Here is a 19268-nt window from a genome sequence, read left to right as displayed (position 1 = left end):
TGGGCAGCATCCAGCCCCCCGTTTACTCCCTGGTCTTTAAGTCTAGTAAGTATTTTATCATTTACACCTTTCGATGTCCAAAGAGAGTGCCGCTCAGAGTTTAACACATGTAATTTCCTTTACTACCTCCCCAAATAACGGGGTCATTTCAGGACCAGGACAGTTTGGCACTGGGACGTGTTTCCCAGAAGTACTAATAGTTCGAGAGAGAAGCAAGTGTCTTCACAGCTGCAGGTCTGGGTGCCGAACTTTCTACTGTCGGTGAGAATCATGTCCCAGTGAAAATGTAGAAGTGAACCAACCCTCAAAGGGATAAGGTGACAGGGAGTGGTGTTTACTTGAGTCAGGGAGTAAATGAAAATGACTTCTGCAGCTGGAATAAAACAAAGGGTTGAAGGTCAACTTCCTCTTTGATTTTGGCTAGTCAGCAGTTCAAGCAGCCTTTTCAAATGTTTCGTGTCTGCTGACTTGTCCAACTCTATAAAAGACCCCACATCTTGCACCAACCTGTACCTCTTGGGCACTGGAGCGAAACAAAAGGAAAAATGTTCCATCTTATTAGAATTAATGAAGTCATGCCACTCACATCTGTCCACGTTACTCCACTTTGGTCACCACCATTGTGGTCCATGCTGACATCATTTCTCTCGTAGATTACCGCAGTGGCCTTCTCACTGGTCTCTCACATCCTGTTTACCCCATCCAAAGCATTCTTCACATTAAATCACTGTAATTCATTAATTCACAGTATTAATTCACAGTAATCTTTTGGAAACTCAAATAATACAACTAAAATCTGAATACCCTACACATATAAAGAAATCCTAACTTAAAAATTTCCCCTGGCTCCCCATTGCTCCAAAGACTTAACTAGTTCGTTTGGCCCAGAGAACTCTGCTTAATCGGTGCCTCCCACGCTTTTCCCTCTTCTTGCTGCATCACGTTCCTCCCTCCTCACTCTCCCTGCTCTCATCACCCAGATTCCTCTGCCTGGAACACTTCTCCCTCCCTGCTTTGCCAAGTTGTCTCCTACTCACCTTTTACCTCTTAAGCCTTATCAGCTCCTGAGGGGTGGGTGAGGAAGACCCTCTTCTCCTTGGTTAGGCCAAATCCCCATGTTTTAAACTCCCTTGGCCCCGACAACCAGCTCATGAACCCTTCATAGAATGTAACATGGGACATTTACACAATCTCGTATGATTAATTTCTGCCTGATCTCCCCTCTAGACTGTAAGATCCATGAAGGCAGAGACTCTACCTTTTTGCTTACCATTGTATTCTAGACCCTGGCATAGTGTCTGGCACATGTTAGGTACTAAATAAATTCATTCTGAAGGAAGGAAGAATGAATGAGTGGTAAATTGATACTTCTAAAATAATAAAGAGGAGGCCTAGCATTTTAAATGAGTGATAATAATGGGGTAGCACATATTAAACTTCTAGTGTTAGGTAAACACTGTTCAAAACTCTTTACTCATTCATTCCAGTTCCGAGGACCAACCCTATGAGTACACATCAGTATCTGCACATAATAGATGAGATCTGAGACTCAGGCTACTTGTGCAAGGCCAGGCAGCCAGTGTAAGGTGAAGCCTTAACAGTTGTCAATATTGTTACTCTATTTATTACTATTCTCACCTTGGTGGAGTTCCTAAGAGTGCCATCGTCAAAGGGGGTGGTGTTGGGCAGGCACAGCCCGCCCCCAGGCCTCTGAGCGCCTTCTCAGGCTGGGCCTGGAGTGAGAGTTTGGGGGCCCAGGGGCTGTGAGGGCCTGCCCACCGTAATGGAAATGGCAGATGGAGGAAAGGATCCTTCAGGCTGGGCAGTGGGGAAGGTCACTCAGGCATCCAGAAACCTTCCTCAGAACCTGTCTTTGAATTAAATCTCAACTCATATCTTCCAGAAGCCTGAGGTGAGATGTCTGGCCGTGTTGCTAGTGCCGTCGCCCTCAAGAAGCCAAACAGGCTCTCGGAGTCTCTCAGGCCCTGCCCCCGGACGTGGCCCCGCCCCAGAGCATGCTGGGCAGGACCTCCCCACAGATCCCTCCCATTGCCAATGTATTCCTCCAGAGGATTCTGAGCTCTGCTTGGTGTTTCCAGCTGTGATGAGGTAAATGTAGTCTTGGTCCTCTGGAAAAGTAGATAATTAAGGCAGATAGTCCACACATGTGAAAGTGTTGTGACTTGGAAAGGGTGGGCAGATCCCAGGTTGGGAGGATTAAGGAAAGCATTGAGGGAAACCTTTCAGTATGGTGGGAAGGAAGGAGGAAAGAAGAGATGGAGGATCTCGTTTTGGTTTTGGTTTTGTTTTGTGTTGAAGTGTTTATGAAGAAAAGTTCCCATCTGATGACTTCTCTGTTTCCCTCTGGTGGTCCAGCACATATGATCAATGAGCGAGGAGTGTGGACAAGATGTAGGAAAGTGGAATTGTTTTGAGAACTTAGGCAAGCGAGTTGACTGAGAAAACAATCACAGAAGCTCCCCCGAGACAGGGCCTCTGTTTGTTGCCTCCACTGGGTGTCCCAGGTGCTTGGAAGAGCGTCTGGCACATGGTAACACAGGAGGAATGACTGGATTCTGAGGCAGTGGTGGAGCTGAGCAACAAATGTAGAACAGAAGTTTATGGGGCACAAACACACTTGTGTGATTTTATCCAAGAGGAAGCAGGCCCTTATTTGAAGGCAGTTCTAAAACAGGCAGAGTTGGATTTTGCTAGACAGGATGAATGAAAGAAGGGGGTAGGCTGTTTAGAGCAGAGCAGTATATTTAGGTTTAGGATTAAGTCATGCCCCATGAAGTTTTCCTTGGAGAGGGAGGAAATGAAGACAAAGGTTGTCAGGTGAGCAGGGGCAAGTATAGAGTGGCTTGTATTTCCTGAATAGGTTGAGGCATTAGCATGCTGAGGGCATAAGCTGAGAGGATAAAGGGAGGAATGTCAGACGGTATTTTTTCAGAACACACAAGTGTTGCTGGTGATAAGTTCTAGGATATGGCCATAACTGAACTGGAATGAAGGTAAAGGACTCTAAGATGAGAAGGAGCAGACAGTGAGAGATGAGATCATTGGATGGTCTATCTGCATGGATGTTGGGGCCTCTGATTGATTCCTTCCACTTTGAGTTCCTTTCCTGTCCTCCACAGAATTGGCATTTCCTCTAACTCTAACCTTCAGTCCATGGCATGACTCTGGACAAGAAGGCAGAAATGGGGTGGTGAGAGAGAGGGCTGAAGTAGACATCCATTTTGTTTTTGTTTTTATTTTGACACTCAGAATTCACTCACCTTCTAAAAATAGTCCTTCTTTTGCCCTCTGGGGATCTAACCCCGTTGTCAGTTTCAGTCCATGTCAAGTGGAGTTGTTTATCACTAACGCTCTTACTTTAAAGGAGGGCATTGAAGTCAGGCTTGGCCAAAAAGATTGGTCCATGCTTTTGGCAACAGTGATTGGTCAGGGATGGGCATGTGACCCAACAGGAGACAATAAGGCACAGTGGGACTTTTGAAGGGACTAGTGGGAGAAACAACCCATTTTTAGCTGCGCTTTTAGTTTGGAAGATGTAGCTACGAATTTGCCAGACAGACTTACAAGGTAGCCAGTCCAGAGTCTAGAGCAGAGAAATGGATAGAAACTGAAACTTGATGACATCAGCTGAGCCCCAATATGAATCCTCCTGCGTGAGGGCAGCCTGACTCCCAGAACTTTTTCAGGTGCCTGAGTCAACAGATCCTGTTTTTAAAGTCAGTTGAATTGCACTTGCCATCATTTACATCCAAAGAATCCCTCACAGCGTAAGGGGGCTCTCCATCCCTGGCTCCCTCTTCTGTGCTAGCACTCTGAATATATATTACCTTCTCTGTCCTTCAGGTCGTGCCCTTCTATAAAAGAGGGTAAAGAAACCTACTTCAAAGCATTGTAAAGTTTAAATGGGATAATATACATAAAAAGCATAAATTTGTTTCACAACATTGAAGTACAATAAGCAGTACTTAATTTTTCTAAATTAAATTAAATCTGGCTCAAAGACCCCATTTTAAAGGGTAGGAAGATATACAAAAGTAGTCATTAATGGGAACTTTTTGCCTATTTAGTTAAGTATTCACCATCAAATATGTAGGTAAGAGCCTGTGATCTTGAGTCCACCTTGGTTGCCCCTGGGATTTTCATTGCCCAAGCCCTTCAGGCCCATTGAAAGGCCAGTGGCTGCACAGCCTCTGTGCTAAGTGTGAGCAATGCCGTGTCTTGCGACAGCTCTCAAGATGATGGGGCTTGATGATTAGTCATCTCAGCATCATCACTTCATCCCTTAAAACATTGTGCTGTCTCCTAGAGGACTTCCACACAGAACCCGTCCACCTAAGGGACTCGTCTCTACATCCTGATTCTCAGGGTCTTGGAGCCACTGCTACCTTTAGGCAACTCTCCTTCTCTCACCCCAGCACTTGTGTCAACCCCTATCTCCTCTCTCCTTGGAGCAGCCAGCTAAAGTCTCCTCCCACATGAGGGTCTGGACAGGACTGTACAACAGGTATTTCACAACTTCTGTTTGGGTTCGGGAAACATGAAAGCCATTAATAACTCCTGAACCCAGAAGCCCAGAACTTCCTGTAAGACAAATGAGGAAAGGTAACTTTTATTCCTTCTGGAGTCCCCTCAGGTGGAGGGTAGAAACAGCATTATCCTGCTTCAAATGAAGGTTGCCTCAAGCTGGGCAAGAATCCCTGCAAAGGAAAATTACCTACTCTTGTCAGCCCAACCCCCTCCCACAGTGAAGCATTGCTAAACTTGCATAATACTCAGTTCCTTCTCTACCTCCTGGCCCCCACAGAAGGAAGGAACAGACCCCGAGTCTCCTGGGAGAGATAGGGAGGCAGCCTCCACAAATCTCTGAGCTTCCACTTGGCCTCCCTAAGGAAGACCAAACGTGTCCTTGTGACCCCAGGAAAATAACCTAAATTAGGCTCTGATCCAGGGCCAATGGAAGTTCCAGAGGAAAGGCCTCAAGAGGAGCCCCGGGTCTAGCCCCATGGCCAAGTGGTTAAGTTCGCACGCTCCGCATTGGCGGCCCAGGGTTTCACTGGTTCGTATCCTGGGTGTGGCCGTGGCACCGCTCGTCAGGCCACATTGAGGCGGCATCCCACATGCCACAACTAGAGGGACCCACAACTGAAATATACAACTACGTACTGAGGGGATTTGGGGAGAAAAAAGAAGAAGAAGATTGGCAACAGTTGTTAGCTCAGGTGCCAATCTTTAAAAAAAAAAAGAGAGAGAGAGAAGAGCCCCTTCTCATAGCCTGGGCCCCTTCGTTGTGGCTGCAGATTCGGGCACAGTTCTGAGTGTTAATCCATGTGAAGGCTGCCTCAAGAAAGCTGATTGCCTTAGGCAGCACCTGGTACCAGAGAAATTCACAGTGCCTGAAGCTGAGATCTGGGGTTCCCATACCCAAGCCACATCAAGGTACCAGTCAATTCATGCATTTTATTCGCCCTGACATTAGGTTTGGAGTGTGGGCTTGAGGGTATAAAAATTCAGGTAACCCATTCCCATCACATTCTATGTCACTGAAAATTCTTCAGGCGCCACAGAATATCATGTAAATGAGACCCCCACCCACGCCCCCCAAGCTGCACAGCACTGATCTCTGGGTATAAGCAGCAAGCCCATGAAATCTGTTTCTAGAGAAATTCCTCCTCATCTCTCCAGTCACTGTTCAGCTAATACGTTTTCCTTCTTTTGGTAAGAGTCCTGCTTTCCCATTGGAACTGGAATCTGGGAAAAAGGAAAACAGTACTAGAAGCAGAACAAGAGTGTGGGATCACTCCTGGGTGGTAGTGTCACCTCATTTGGACAGTTCACCGCCTAGATGTGCTGAGTGTGCAAATTCTGTCTCGTTGCCTCATCCAGTGTTTCTCTGAATGGAAGCAAATATCTGGGCACCAGGTATGACTTGTCTTGTGACCCCAGCCAGTAAGTCAGCCCTTTTGAGCCACCACCTCTCCCTTGGTTAGAAGCTCTTTGGCAATGGGTTCATGGAAAACATCCCAGAATGGGAGCTACATGCTGAATTCCCTAGTACTGGCTTTGCCATCGATTGTGTGATCCATTCTCTGATGTTCAAGCTGTGAGAAGCAAATTTGAAATGATGGATGTGCTATATTAAATATACCAATAAGAGCAGAAGTTAAACCTTGCAAGCTGTAGGGTTTGCTTCCTCTATAAGCCTGGCTATCTCTATGGGAACTGAAGGTTGCTTCTTTAGGCCTGTAGTCGGGGAGCTAGAGCAGAGTGGAGATACGGTGGCAGAGCGAGGATGAGCCTTCTTGCACCTAATTTTTCCTCCCCTCTAAGTCTGAATACTGGCAGTGGTGATGCAGGTGGTTCTAAGGGCTCCTTTCACTTTACCGTTCATGATGACCCCACACCGCCTTTACCTCCATGCCACCTTTCCCTCCTTCTTTGGATGCTTCAATCTCTTTGATGTTTTTCTTACCAGACGTTACTCCGCTCAGCCATTCAACAGCTTTAACTTTGATGACTTGGATATGGATGAGCACAAGGATCCACTTGGTCCCTTTGGTCACTTTTGCTTCAGTGAACTCAGTGGGATGTCCAAGAAGAAACCCTTGTGTTAGGAAGAGTTCTAAGAAGGTTCCAAAGATCCCTTCTTTTGCTAGTCACACCCTTGTATAAACTGCTCCCCTTGAGTGTAAGCTGGACCTCGTGATTTGCTTCTGACTAATAGAATAAGGGAATGGTGATGGGATATCATTTCCCTCGTTAGTTTACAAGATTGTGACTTCTGTCTTGCTAGCAGACTCTCTCCTGGCTTTGATGAAGCAAGCTGCCATGGTGGAGAGGCCTACATGACAAGGAACTGAAGGTTGCCTCCGGCCAACTCCAGCCAACAGCCATCCAGGAATTGAGGCTCTCAGTCCAACAGGCCTTGAGGAACTGCATCCAGCCAGCAGCTATAGAAGTGAGCAAAGAAGTGTGTATTTCCCCAGTCAAGCCTTCAGATGAGACCCCAGCCCCAGCTGCCACCTTAATTGCAGCCTTGTGAGAGACCTTGGAGCAGAGAACCCAGGTAGGCCTTGCCTAGATCCCTCACCAACAGAAACTATGAATTAATAAATACTTGGTTTTTTTAGCCACTAACTTTTGGGGTATTTGTTATATAGTAACTAACACACCCCTAAATTACTGTAACCTTGGTGTAAGATGTAGCATGGCTGGGAAGGCAGGCACCAAATGAGAGGACAACCTCCTTGACAACATTCCTGGAGACACTGTCTTCAATCTCGAAGACTATCCCAAGTTCTCTTAGCTGCAGTGGTATCATTGTGCTCCCCCCAGCCCTGATTAGTCTCCAGGAGGTGAGGCCTAGGTAAGGTAGTGCTGGGTGGAGTGGATGGCCAGGATGTGGGGTGTTAATCTGTCTGGAAGGGACATTTTGAGCTCAAAGTGACCCTCAGGGACCATGAGGAGTGATGATAAGTTCATTCTTCCCCTCCTCATTTTTTCTTTCCTTTTCCACTCACTCCACCATTCCTTTTTCCCTACTTGTTGTCTCCTGTTGCCCCAAATTCTGGGTGGCTGCCCGACGACCATTCCTACAAATGATAGCCAGGTGATCTCTTGGTCTTGCAATAATTCTACCAAGCTGGGCCTCCTGAGGAAGTTTACCTCGGGAGCGGCTCTTCCCGTTCCTTGAGGTGTCCTCACATGCAGGGAGACCTCATTGTTGAGCTCAGAATGTGCCTTCCAGACAGATTACCACCCCACATATAACAGATTCTTCGGCGGGACCCACCCAGTTCCTGGACCCTGCCCTGGCCACTCCAGTGTCCACAATCGCAAAACCCACCCATACGCACATCTGCACTGACTGCTCACCTGTGAGATACTCAGGAATCAGCAACTTTTTCTAAATGAAGGTAAGTTACCGTTTTCAGGAAAAGATTCATATCTCTGGTCCTTTTCAGAGCTGCAAGGTCTCTCCTCCCGTCTGCTCCAGGAAGGGTAGAGGAAGGGGAAGGGTGAACTGCCCCCCATTTTCGTTAGGGTCAGCTGAGGCGTGGGGACGCGGCCCACCACCCAGACCTCCTGAGGGAGAGAAAGGCTCTTAGGAGCAGGTGACATTCATTCCTCACCAAGAGATCCAAGAGCAACATTTCCCCCTGCCACTCACCTCAGGGCCTAAACACCCCCACACTTCCAATTCCAAAACTTTCTGAGGCAACAAGGGGAAATTCTGGCTGTATCCTTCCAGAGGAACGCATCCCACCCTGCAGCTGTGTATAGTTCAGGATAGTGAGGGAGCAGATGGAAAGACAAGTTGAGCCAAGTTCTGGACTTGAAGGGTTTTTCTCATTTTGAAAACGCCCGGAAGTTTTTAGAGTAAACTTTTTGTACTTTTTATGAAAAAGTAAAGTGTTTTAAGTACAGGACATCTGAGTAAGGTCAAATACAGGACCCAAGATAAAACTGAGAAAGCCACTGTCAGGCCCCCTACAAGGGACTGGTCATCTTGCAGAAACCAAATGAGGAAATCAGTCAGAGCTGACTTCCCTCCTTCCTTTCCCTGAGCATAAGCGCTGGGAACCCCAAACCCACTCCCCCAAAGCACCACACAGAGAACACTACTCTCTCTTGGCAGAAACATTTATTGAGGACGATCAGTATCCTTGGTTGTGCTAACCATGGTTCTCATCAGAGGATGTGTTCTCGTGAAAACGGCAATGCTTTCTCGACAAGGACTGAATGATTTCTTTGGGGACATTTTTCCTCCCTGGAAGTGTTGGAGAAGCATTTCCTGTTTGAATAGAAGAGTCAGATCTCTGAACACAGTGCTTTCATTAGAGGTGAGGGTGGCCGCAGGGACGTGGGATACATCATGCATGCAGGTGGGTCTTGGATGGGGCACAGACTCCCTGTAGGGTGGGGAAGGGGGTTGACTCTGGCATAAATGCTGGTCCTTGAAGGCCACAACTTTCCAGGGCTGTCTGATCCTGTCTCTTTTCTGTCTAACCCTTTTACGAAAACTCTTGTCAGGAGGGACAGCATCTTGGCTGCAGGATGTGGTCCTTGCCCATTCCCCTGGCTGTGGGTCAGAGAGAGCCCCGTAGTTGGAGGGATGTCCCTCGTCAGGCTCTACCTGGGCCTGCAGTTCCCCCTTCTGCTGACTTAACTCTGCAGCCTCAGGTTCGTATCTCCATGCCAGTTTCTCCTCTAGGATCTTCCCGATGGCTGCCATGAGCTCATGAGCTTCAGGAGGCCCACAGCTCACGAGAGCTGCACTTTGAGCTGGGTCTCGGAGCGGTGCAAAGGTTGACGTGAACTTGGCTTTTTGCTGGGGACTTTCCTGCCCTGTGATTTTTTTCTTGGAATTAATCCACTGAAAAAACTGCCTCATTTTTTTTCTGAAGTAACTTTTGGGAGGAAACTGTTCATTCTGTGACAGATACAGGGAAGCACCCTCTAATTCTCTGTCCTCAATAGAGTGGCTCTTCTTTCTGGCTTTAGACGTCCCAACTCCTGAATCCTCGCTTCCACATTCTCCTGCTCTGGAGTCCAGAGGTCTCACTGTCTTTGCAGCTGGTGGGAAATTCCTATCCTGGCATTTCCATGAGACATGCTTAGAGGCCCAGGGTTCCCACCAATGCCCATTGTCCTCCAAGTGGACTTGCAGCACCTGGGAAGCTCCCATGTCCCCACTGGAGACGCTCTGGGACTGAGTCAGTGAGGAGTCAGAAGGCAAGCTATCTGAAGTAAGGGATATGTCAGCGGGAGAGCCTTTAGGCTGGCTATGTTCCTTGCTCTTCAATTGAAACTTCAACTCGGTAAGGAGCTGTTTTTTAATGTCTGATGGCTTGGAATCTTGGGGAACTGGTATTTTTGGTGAGGGACATTCACTGGTCAGGGTAGTTTCTACTTTGCTCACATTGATATTTACCATTTGGGAGCTTCCCAACTTGTTGGTTGTCAAGATGTCACAAGATTGTGATGTAAGAACGCACAGCTCCTCAGCCTTGAATATCTCCCCGAAGTTCATGGTGAACGTGGAAAAATGTTTTCAATTCTTCTCCACCATCTTTTGGCCCTGAATCATGTCCTCTCTATCACTGGAACTCACATTCTCATCCCTTGGCACATGTCCAGCCCCAGCTTGCCTTGTGGGCACCTCTCGGCTGCATCTGTTATTGTCTAGTGCAGTCTTACTCTGACTCACTTTGTCTATAAAGCTGTGTGTGAGGATCTCTGAAGTCTGTCTGCCATGCTCGATTGCCTGGATGTCCTTGGCAAGCTCCTGGTCGATATCAGAGTGGGATGGTTTTACGGCCCCCTGTCCTTCGTTGCCCACAGGTGAGGTAGCAGGGAGTGGAAGATCCAGGATGGGGACTGAATTCGTTGTTTTCACCTTATTTCCCTGAAAACTTTTAGAGCTTCCCTCAAGGGGCTTGGAAACCTCAGCTTTGGAATCCACCCCAGAAATATAGGTGGCTGAGAGAAAGTCAAATTGGGGAAGAGGCCATGTTTTGGCTTCTCTCGACTTATAGGATTTTATGGATTCAAGAACTTTGAGGGGTAGGCCCCACCTCTGACTCACGCGAAACCTTATAATATGGGCTTCTAGCACCTGTCGGGTGTTGGGATCCAGAAAAGAAAGCTCTGGAGTGGTCATCTGGGGGTGGACCCCACCTACTGTTATGTTTTTCAAATTTCTGTTTTCCATATTCTTCTGGGAACTCCCAGAAGGAGGGGATGGGTTGCCCTCAGCCAGCCAAAAATGACACACCCCGAGGGGGATCGTCCCCGCAGTGATCTGCCAAAACTTCTGGCTTAGATGTAATCTAAGAATGGTTTTCACTTCATTCTGGTCTGTGTCCTTCCTTGAGACATTTAAGAGTTGATTCCCTGAGTAATTCCTTGAGTGACACACACAGCTACTTTTTGTCTCTGAGGCAGCCCTCAGACTCTTTAGTAGGTAGCATTCTGAGACCCTTGGAGGACTATCTTCTGGGGTCTTCTCTAGGATATATCCAAGATTCCTCTTCATGTCCTGCCTTAGTTGAAACTTTGTTGAGATCGTCTCATGGAAGCTTCCTGGGAAACTCAATTCAGTCTCTGCTAGATCCTTGCTACTCTGGCCCTGAAGCTGACGGAGCTGTGAGTGAGCATGTCTGCCTTTTTGCTGAGATGTTTCTGTGCATTTACACAGAGACTCTAGATTCCTACTGGCATGGAGGCAGCAGTGTGAGAATAGCCTCCTTGGAATGTGGAGCTCCATTTTATCCTGGGGTTCACGGGTGATATGAAAATGGCCAGGAAGGACAGAGACTGGTACATAGGCATGGGAGGACTGGCTGACCAAAGGAGGGGTGAGAGCTTGAGGACAAGTGGCTTCTTGAGATTTTTGGAATGCAGGGACTAAACCCCATAGACTTTCTTGTTGCTTCTGCAACATGTGCCATTTCAGGTGTTGATTTTCAGTTGAGATATGAGAGTCTGACTCAATCTGGGATCTATGGAAAGACACTCCATGGTCCCTAATCTGGGATGGAGAAGAAGATGGTAGGATTGAGAGTGGGGATTGAAGGTGGGCATGGGGCTGGACCTGAGTGAAGTGTGGGTGCTGGGATTGGGGGTTGATTTGAGAGAAGGGTTGTGGATGTACATCCGGGAGGGGAGGAGGGTGAGAATGGGGAAGTGGTGGAGATTCTTGATTCCTCATCTTGACTGCAGAAGCATTACAGATTCCATTGAATAAGACAAAATGAGACCCTAGTGGGGCACTACTACTAGAAACCAGGAGAGTGGCCACCGGGGACTCACTGTGCAGAGAGGGAACAGCCCAAAAGAGCTGGGTATATTTCTGCAAGTTTTCTCCCAAAGTCTTGACATACAGTAGCTGTTGACAAATGCTCAGCTGCTCTGGTTTGCCTGTGATGTCCCAGCCAGTTTTGGGGGCTGTGGTGTCTTGTACGTCAAGTGGCTGCAATGAATTCCCTGAAGACATCCGTTGGTTTTCTGAGCACATTTGTTTTGAAAATAGTCCTTCCTCCTTTTCTTTCTTCTCTAAAATCTGGAAATCCATTCTCTTTTTTATTTGTCTTGCCAAGAATGCCTGGCCGTTAAGGCCAAGGAAAGAATGGCTGCTGGCCTCCATGTGATTGGTAGCAGAGTCTCCCCAGAGACAGGTCTCTCATAGACGGAGGGAAACTTGCTCTCGTTGAAAATCACAGTGTGATAATGTGGGGAGGAACATGTTCTTGGCAGGAGCCTGACAACAAGAGAATTCTGAAATTGACAGACTTGAATGGTCAATGCCTCTGACTGTTGGGACATAAGTGGACAACCCACCAGGGCTATCTGGAGATGAGTTCTCTGGAGCAGACTGCAATAAGATGGAAACCAATTTAGATTGAGTCACAGTTAAAGGGTGGTCTTTCGGTAGTGAGACAGACAGGCTTGGTGGTGCATGATGACAAGCTAGTGAATCATTGGGATTCATTATCTGGGACAGATTTGGTAAGGCGTTAATATCTTGGGAAAGGGTGCGGTCAAGAGAGAAGATCGTATTCAGAGACAGAGTGGCCTCTGGTTGGAGAATAGGACCCGTTGCCTGGGTGTCATGTGGTGGGAGAGGGGGAAGGGCAAGGGGTTGGGGTGGGGAATGGTCTGCTGGGAATTTGGACTCCAAGGGAGGAAAAGGCTCTGGTGGCATAGAGTGACCCGGTGGTGAGGGTGAAAGAAAGTCAGCTAAGGGTGTCGTTGGGTTAGGTGAGAGAGCGGAGCAGGGCGGCGGGGAAGGGTCAGGTGGAGGGGATGGTGTTAGGTCTCCTGGAGGGACTTCTGAGAAGGCAGAGGACAGAGTGAAGGATGACTCAGTCCCAGGAGCTGTGGAAGCCAGAGAGGACACAGAGGCAGTATCATCTTCCAGGCCCTCCAGGAACAGCAACCGATTGACCTCCACGGTTGTGCTATTACACACCTCACAGGAACGGTCTGGACATAGCAGTTGACGAAAGCAGATGGTATCGCGATGCTGGCCCCGGGGACTGAAGGAGACAGGATGTACATAGCTGCAGCCAGGACCAGAACAAATATATGGGGCCCTGGCAGGTCTGACAGAGGTAGGGGCACCCATTGCATACTGTCCTTTCACATCCCCCCACTTCCTTGAGCTCACAATCTATGTTGTTTCCTTCTCCCCAAGACTTTCACAATCTGGATTTCAAAATCTGAGGATTTTCCCTCCCTTATCAATCTCACGTTTCACTGAGGCCCTAGAAATTCTTAGACCCTGCTAAGAAGCGGAATACAGGAAAGAAGGATTGTGTTTAGTCACCTTTGCAGCAGAGAAAGCACCTTCCTTGCCTCCTCTGCTTCGCTCTGGTAAGCTCTACCACCTGGGAAAACAGGAAAGTGATGAAGACAGAAGCAAAGAGATCTTTTAGGAGGCAGAGTAGAATGTCCTTTATGGTACCCTTGGTAGATTGGACTTGGAGAGCTCCAAGAATTAGGATTCAAGATCGCACGGTTAATGATAATAATAAAGCTCACGTATGTATGTTGCTTTATCATTCACAAAGAGCTTTCATTCATATATGTATGTCATCCCATGTGAGGCTCAAAAACACCATGTGAGGAACATAGGTCACTGGTTACTTCAAGGAAGAATCTGATCATCCAGGAAGTCAAAGTACTTTCACAAGGTCAGGAGACAGAAGTTCTGACTCTTTACATCTCATATGGTCACTTATTGGGCAACGCCCATTGCCCAGGTCCATCACTGCTTCATGCCCAGATGTGGGCAGAGCAGGAATCTGAGAAATGTTTCAGGTTCTGACTGCTTTCCCATGAGCCTCTCCTCTGAGGGCTCTGTTTTCTGAGAGGGACTGTATCTAGCGACTGACATCCTCAGAGACCATGGACCTGGGACCTCATGGAGAGGACAGGATGGGTCACCCTTGGAGAGCTCAGGTGGGATAGGTGGAACCTTACCACTTGGTGTTCCACCTTTTCTTCTCCTCTTGGCTCTGCCCTGACGCTGAGAACAAAAAGAAAAGAATGAGGATTGAGGACTTAGTTGGCTTGCTCCTCTCTCTAGGAAACTCAGATATTCATCCAAGATTACTGTCACTCTCTATTTTTATTACTAGCACTTTGTGTTTTTCCCTTTCTGAATTTCTAAAGGTGATAAGATACTTTCAATTTTTCCTTCTTTGAAAAACTCGAAGGAGGATTTTTGGCTAGAGTCTACACTTGATCTTCTCAGTCAGAAGTCCTCTGCTCAAGGAGGGCATAGACTCTGAGGCCCACAGTCACATCTGTGCTTCCTCAGATAGGCCCCTGTATCCTGGGACAGAGCTCTTGCTCCAGCATCTGCTCAGAGACTCAGCTCTGTTCTCCTGATCTGCCCAACATGAAGGAAGGCTTGGCAAGTGGCGCCTGACATGGCAAGATGACTCATGATCAAGTGCTGGGAACGGTGTTCTCCTACACAGATCTGAAACGCTAAATAACTGAATCAAGGACTACAGAATCACTGTTTGGGATTTTATTTGGGAACCTACCAGCACACCCAGATAGTCTGTGAGCTTTAAATGGAATCCTTAGTCCTCCCTGAAGCCCTAGTTCTGCCTGTTCTCTTCCCCTAAGAGAGCAATGGTCTGTCCTCTCCTCAGACTTCCCATTTTAGGTGTCTCTCTGGCCCAGCCAAACTCATTTAAAAATGTGAGAAAGGGAACGGGAAAATAAAGAATTATTCTTTGAGGAGTGACTTTTGGTTCCAGCTCCAACACTTAAAGAGCTTGGGAGTCTTTACTATGGTCTTTAGGAGAAGCAAAAGCTGAGCAAACTGAAAATCAATGGCTTTTCTTGAAGTCACCAGAGAACTGAGGTTGCAGGGCAAACTACTACCCAGAATCTTCAGAGAGGGTGAATGCAGAGAATCACAGTTAAGATCAGCTTACCTGGACAGAAGCCACTAGAGCCATAAACTGGTAGAAACACGTAAAAGACAATGACAAATTGCTGAGGATGCATGTGGGCTAGCATGAAAGTGAGAAACTCCTGGAGGACCGTTTAAGGGGAGGCCCCAGCTACTCATGAGTTTTACTTCCAGGAACCCTACTAAGTTCTCACAGTGAAGAACCATGAAGAAACTCTGATGTTTCTGGCACGGGAGGGTGGGGGAGAAAGGTTACCATTTTGAAAGGATTTTGAAATATCCCCTGAGTGTGCTCCATAATAGAAGCCTCCCTAGCAGGGGAAAAGACTACCAAGCCTTATCCCACGTGGGTGAAGGGCAGTTACCCAACTGCAGCCCCCTGTAGCCTTCCCGTCTCATCTAAAGAGTTCAAAGAAAAGAAAAAAAAAGCTTAGAAACACTTGTGAACGTCACAACCCAGGGACACAGGCCCACTAACAGATTTAATTATATCCCCTCCCTTAACACCTTTCCACCACGTCCCCAGGGCTGCAGTATAGTGATGGGATCATAGCTGAAAGAGTTGCAAGGCATAGGCTCTGTTTAAGGAGTAGATTTAGGGGAACCTAAAGACACAAGAAACACAAAAACAAGGACACTAGAGGAAATGGAAGCCTCTGACATGCACAGCTACGGTAAATATTAAACACAGCCCAACACCTAGCCAGATGAGCATAAAACTTCACACTAAAGGTTTATTTATTTCAGTTCCTATTTCCTAATACAGCATGTCTGGCTTTCAACCAAAAATTACAAGGCATGCTAAAAGGCAAGAAAAAACAGTCTAAACAGACAAAGCAAGCATCAGATCCACATTCACATTGACACAGGTTTTGAAATTATCACACATAGAATCCAAAATAACCATGATTAGTATGTTAAGGGCTCTGATGGAAAAAATAGACGGCACACAAGAACAGATGAGGAATGCCAACAGACAGAGGGAAATTCTAAGAAAGAATCAAAAGGGAATGTTAGAAACCAAAAACACTACAAGAAATAGAGAAGGCCTGTGATTGGCTCATCTGTAGATTGCATACGGCCAAGGAAGGAATATGTGAGTTTGAATATATGTCAATAGAAACTTTGCAAACTGAAATGCACAGAGAAAAAGAAAAAAAGTTTTAAAGCCCAGAATATCCAAGAACTGAGAGACAGTTTCAAAATATGTAGCATGTGTAATTGGCATACCAGAAGAAGAAAAGAGAAAGAACAGAGTAGAAAAATATTTGAAGTAATGATGGCCAAGGATTTTCCAAAATTAATGACAGGTTAACCATAGATTGTAGAAGCTCAGAAAAGACCCCAACAAGATAAATACTAAAAAAGTCTATTCTTGGACATATCGTCTTCAAACTGTAGGAAACCAAAAGATAAATCTTGAAAGAATCCAGAGAAAAATAAACACCCTACATCTAGAGGAACAAGGATGAGAATTGTGGGATTCTCATCATAAACCATGCAAGCAAGAAGAGAGTAGAGTGAAATATTTAAAGTGTTGAAAGAAGAAAAAACACCACCCACCTAGAATTTTCTATCTAGTGAGATGATCATTCAAAAGTGAAGGAGAAATAAAACCTTTCTCAGACAAACAAAAACTGAGGGAATTCATCAGCAGCAGACCTGCTCTGCAATAAATATTTTTTAAAAGTTCCTCAGGGAGAAGGAAAATGATAACTTGGATCTTCATTAAAAAGAGGAAGAGAAGGAATAAATTAAGGTAAAATGAAACTTTTATTTTTCTTATTCTCAATTGAGCTAATAATAATAGTGACAATGTATTGGGTGATTATAGTATATGGATAGGTGAAAGGAATGAAAACAGTGTTACAGAGGGCTTACATTAGTTATAAACGTATATTACAAACTCTACAGCAACCACTGAAATTTTTTTTAAAGAACAATTGATATAGTAAGAGATGAGAGAAAATGGAATCATATAAAATGCTTGTCTAAAACCAGAAAACGCAGAAAAAGAGAAGAAAAAAGAATAGATATAATGAATAGTAAACAGTTATAGACGTTGTAGATATGAGTCCTACCGTATTTTTAAAAAATCACTAAATATAAATGGTGCAAATTCACCAATTAAAAAACAGAGACTGTCAGTGGATATAAAAACAAGACCCAATTAAATGTTGTATACAGAATGCCCACTTTAAAAATAAAGATACAGATAGATTACAAATAAAGACAGAGAAAAATGTACCATGCTGACACTAACCAAAAGAAAACAGGAGTAACTATATTAATTTCAGACAAAGCAGACTTCAGAACAAGGAAAACTCAGGGATAAAGAGGGGTCTTACATAACCATGCTCCAACAAGACACACAGTCCTCAACATGTATACATCGAACAACATAGTCTCAAAATATGAGGCAAAAACTGGCAGAACTGCAAAGAGAAATAGTTGAATCCATTGTTATGTTTGGAGATTTCACCCTCTCTCTCAGAAATGGACAGATTCAGCAGGCAGAAAATCAGTATAGATGCAGTTGACCTGAACAGCACCATCAGTCAACGTGATCTAATTGACATTTTGTAGAGTACTTCATCCGATAATACACATTCTTCTCAAACTCTCATGGAACATTCACCAAGATAGACCACGTTCTTGGCCACAAAACACACTTTAACAAAAATAAATAGAGATTGTACAAAGTACGTTTTCAGACCATAATGGAATTAAACTAGGAATCAATTACAGAAGGATAGCTGGAAATCCTAAAATGTTTGGAGATTAAACAACACGCTACTAAACACATTGGTCAAGGAAGAAGTCTCAAAGTATTTTAAACTAAATGAAAATTAAAATAGAACTTATTAAAATTTATAAGGTATAGCAAAAGCAGTACTTAGGGGGAAATTGATAGCATTGAATACATCTATTTGAAAAGAAAGATTTGATATTTCTGAGGGACCTGATTTACTTACCTGATTGATGTCTCTCTCTTTCCGAAATATTGGGAAACATGGACTCCTCTTTAGGTAGCAGAGTGACAGAAGAAGGAGCCCCACCCCACACAGGAAGGCAGGGATGGGAATACCTAGGAACTCAAGCTGGAGCTCAGCCGTGGTGCATTAACATTCCTCAGACAAAGAGGGTGATCTGCATCACCAGAAGTGCACTGCCACCTCAGGCAGCTGGGCGTTAAGAGTGCACATTCTAGACTAGAGTTCCAGGCCCACATCACAGAGCTTTAGCATAGACACCAGAGGTTCTTGATGGTCGGGGAGGGGAAAACACAGAAGTGATGAACCCACAACCCTTCCCCCACCATCCAGGCCAGCAAATCAGTCCACCCCTCTGAGGCCCTTTAGATACTTCCAACTTACCTTCCAACTCCACATATTCACCATAGCATATATTTCACCTTGGTGAAATTTTCTATTTATTCTGTTACCCAGCTATTACCTAAGAGCCTTTTATTGCTTGGTGATCTCCTTTTGGACCCCCACGTCATCTTTGAAAGTCGGTCCTGTGCCCAGGGATTTACATCCCCAAGATCTACTCGGCCTTCAACTAAAACTTCCCCTCATACATAATGTGTTTTTACCTGTATGAAACCAGAAATACACTCAGCAGCAGCCCCACCTCCCGTTATTTCCTCAAAAGAATCCACTATCACCAAACAGCATGAGAGAACAGAGTAGCCTGTATCAACCAACAGAAAGCATGAGAAAGAAGGCCACAAGGGCGTGGCGCATCCGTGGACCCAGGGCAAACAACTTGAAAATGTTTGGTAGTTCTTCTTTTCCCCGAATCCCTCTTAGGCTAGTCAGCCTCTAAAGGTTCTCAAATCTGGCCCCCTCCACCCATACGGTGTCTCACCCTGCTGCTCCCTCTTTTTCTCTGCCAAATCCCCTCCTCCCAGCAAAATTTTAAACTTTTCCATTATTTTACAGAGCAATTGTGCTGGACCATGACCTGCAGAGTCAAACTCCTCTTGATTTAGGGACTAGGCTTCTCTTTAGCATAACTTCTAGTGAGCACAGTTGTAATCATATTTGACAGTACCTTTAGATTTTGTTTGAATCACACCTATGGTTACTTCTTCCATGAAAGGTTGTATGATTTTTTCCCCATCTACTTTCTATCTTTTCCCCAAAATTCCCATTGACATCTCTGTACCTTTTTAAACAATAATGTCATTTTTGTTGATGGTGTATATATATTTATTTCATCTCCCCCCATGCTAGCTAGTCATTTAATGGTTATAACTTTTACAGCTTCATTGTTTAGTGCTAAACTGCTGGAATGAAGCCCTGTGTCA

The 19268-nt window shown here is 45.6% G+C and overlaps 1 protein-coding gene and 1 long non-coding RNA gene across 50 annotated transcripts in view; one reads left to right on the top strand and one right to left on the bottom strand.

Annotated features, from left to right (window-relative positions):
* Positions 1–19268, top strand: part of LOC138919734 (ral guanine nucleotide dissociation stimulator-like) — a 175753-nt gene that overhangs the window by 103913 nt on the left and 52572 nt on the right. For 11 of the 49 annotated variants that reach the window (XM_070245986.1, XM_070245971.1, XM_070245973.1 and 8 more), the window contains 2 exons: positions 1904–2109; positions 6812–7084. The exons of 1 other annotated variant lie outside the window; for it this stretch is intronic. The gene's annotated coding sequence lies outside the window, so the exon portion shown is untranslated. Of the gene's footprint in view, positions 1–1903; positions 2110–4327; positions 4526–5741; positions 5941–6811; positions 7085–7765; positions 7935–12998; positions 13134–19268 lie in introns of those variants that run through there. 37 more of the 49 variants (XM_070245982.1, XM_070245991.1, XM_070245997.1 and 34 more) reach the window with 9 other exon arrangements.
* Positions 13348–18067, bottom strand: LOC138919736 (uncharacterized). The gene is made up of 3 exons (XR_011430195.1): positions 17929–18067; positions 14005–14050; positions 13348–13409 (listed from the first exon to the last, which is right to left on the bottom strand). It is a non-coding gene; the product is annotated as an uncharacterized lncRNA (long non-coding RNA).

The sequence above is a fragment of the Equus caballus genome, chromosome 21, assembly GCF_041296265.1.
Source record: "Equus caballus isolate H_3958 breed thoroughbred chromosome 21, TB-T2T, whole genome shotgun sequence".
NCBI classification, from domain to species: Eukaryota; Metazoa; Chordata; class Mammalia; order Perissodactyla; family Equidae; genus Equus; species Equus caballus.
Note: the sequence above shows the minus strand (reverse complement) of the source record. Positions and strands in the feature narration are given on the sequence as shown.